Source organism: Arachis stenosperma, chromosome 1 (genome assembly GCF_014773155.1).
Source record: "Arachis stenosperma cultivar V10309 chromosome 1, arast.V10309.gnm1.PFL2, whole genome shotgun sequence".
Lineage (NCBI taxonomy): Eukaryota > Viridiplantae > Streptophyta > Magnoliopsida > Fabales > Fabaceae > Arachis > Arachis stenosperma.
The window spans coordinates 93,937,604-93,940,087 of NC_080377.1; the positions used below are offsets into that span (position 1 = coordinate 93,937,604).

The 2,484-nt window shown below is 41.6% G+C and overlaps 1 non-coding gene across 1 annotated transcript; it reads left to right on the forward strand.

Annotated features, from left to right (window-relative positions):
* Positions 1-1,711: 1,711 nt before the first annotated feature.
* On the forward strand, positions 1,712-1,819 carry LOC130954977 (small nucleolar RNA R71). Its single transcript, XR_009076536.1, has one exon. It is a non-coding gene; the product is annotated as a small nucleolar RNA R71 (small nucleolar RNA).
* The last annotated feature ends 665 nt before the right edge of the window (positions 1,820-2,484 follow it).

The following is a 2,484-nucleotide window of genomic DNA, read 5'->3' on the forward strand; positions in this document are numbered from 1 at the left end:
CAGTGTGCTCTCATGGAGCTTCACAGGTGATCAGGTTAATGTTGTGGACTCCCAACACCAAACTTGGAGTTTGAATGTGGGGGTTCAACACCAAACTTAGAGTTTGGTTGTGGCCTCCCAACACCAAACTTAGAGTTTGATTGTGGGGGCTTTGTTTGACTCTGTATTGAGAGAAGCTTTTCATGCTTCCTCTCCATGGTTGCAGAGGAATATCCTTAAGCTTTAAACACAAGGTAGTCCCCATTCAATTGAAGGACTAGCTTTCCTCTGTCAACATCAATCACAGCTGCTGCTGTGGCTAGGAAGGGTCTTCCAAGGATGATGCATTCATCATTCTCCTTCCTAGTGTCTAAGATTATGAAATCAGCAGGGATGTAAAGGCCTTTAACCTTCACTAACACGTCCTCTACCAATCCATAAGCTTGTCTTACTGACTTGTCTGCCATCTATAATGAAAATGTGGCAGCCTGTACCTCAAAGATTCCCAGTTTCTCCATTACAGAGAGTGGCATAAGATTTATACCTGACCCCAGGTCACACAGAGCCTTCTCAAAGGTCATGGTGCCCATGGTACAGGGTATTAAGAATTTACCAGGATCTTGTTTCTTTTGAGGTAAAGTTTGCTGAACCCATGTATCTAGTTCACTAATGAGCAAGGGAGATTGATCTTCCCAATTCTCATTACCAAACAACTTGGCGTTCAGCTTCATGATGGCTCCTAGATATTGAGCAACTTGCTCTCCAATTACATCTTCATCCTCTTCAGAGGAAGAATAGTTTTCAGAGCTCATGAATGGCAGAAGGAGGTTTAATGGAATCTCTATGGTCTCTATATGAGCCTCAGATTCCTTTAGGTCCTCAATAGGGAGCTCCTTCTTGCTTGGGGGATGTCTCATGAGGTCTTCCTCATTGGGATTCATGTCCTCCCTTTCCTCTCTAGGTTCAGCCATTTTGATTATGTCAATGGCCTTGCACTCTCTTTTTGGATTCTCTTCAGTATTGCTTGGGAGAGTACTAGGAGGAGTTTCAGTGACTTTCTTACTCAGCTGGCCCACTTGTGCCTCTAAATTTCTAATGGAGGACCTTGTTTTACTCATGAAACTTAAAGTGGCCTTAGACAGATCAGAGACTATATTTGCTAAGCTAGAGGGGCTCTGCTCAGAATTCTCTGTCTGTTGCTAAGAAGATTATGGAAAAGGCTTGCTATTGCTGAGCCTATTTCTTCCACCATTATTAAAGCCTTGTTGGGGCTTTTGTTGATCCTTCCATGAGAAATTTGGATGATTTCTCCATGCGGAATTATAGGTGTTTCCATAAGGTTCACCCATGTAATTCACCTCTGCCATTGCAGGGTTCTCAGGATCATAAGCTTCTTCTTCAGAAGATGCCTCTTTAGTACTGTTGGATGCATTTTGCCATCCATTTAGACTTTGAGAAATCATGTTGACTTACTGAGTCAACATTTTGTTCTGAGCCAATATGGCATTCAGAGCATCAATTTCAAGAACTCCCTTCCTCTGAGGCGTCCCATTATTCACAGAATTCCTCTCAGAAGTGTACATGATTGATTATTTACAACCATGTCAATAAGTTCTTGACCTTCTACAGGCATTTTCTTTAGGTGAATGGATCCACCTGCAGAATGGTCCAGTGACATCTTGGAGAACTCAGATAGACCATAATAGAATATATCCAGAATGGTCCATTCTGAAAGCATGTAAGAAGGACACCTTTTGGTCATCTGCTTGTATCTTTCCCAAGCTTCATAGGAGGATTCACCATCTTTTTGTTTGAAGGTCTAAACATCCACTCTAAGCTTGCTCAGCTTTTGAGGAGGAAAGAACTTAGCCAAGAAGGCCGTGACCAGCTTATCCCAAGAGTCTAGGCTATATTTAGGTTGTGAGTCCAACCATGTTTTAGCTTTGTCTCTTACAGCAAAAGGGAAAAGCATGAGCCTGTAGACTTCAGGATCTACTCCATTAGTCTTAACAATCTCACAAATCTACAAGAACTCAGTTAAAAACTGATAGGGATCTTCTGATGGAAGTCCATGAAACTTGCAGCTCTGTTGCATTAGAGCAACTAGTTGAGGTTTCAGCTCAAAATTGTTTGCTCCAATGGCAGGGACTGAGATGCTTCTTCCATCAAACTTGGAAGTGGGTGTAGTATAATCACCAAGCATCCTCCTTGCATTATTGTTGTTGGGTTCGGCTGCCATATCCTTTTCTTGTTCGAAAATTTCAGTAAGGTTGTCTGTGGATTGTTGTATTTTAGCTTCTCTTAGTTTCCTCTTCAGAGTCCTTTCAGGTTCAGGATCAGCTTCAACAAGAATGCCTTTTTCCTTGTTCCTGCTCATATGAAAGAGAAGAAAACAAAGAAAATATGGAATTCTCTATGTCACCGTATAGAGATTCCTTTATGTGAGTAGAAGAATAAGAGAATAAAAGAAGAAAAAGGTAAGAATCCAAACACAAGGGGGAAGAG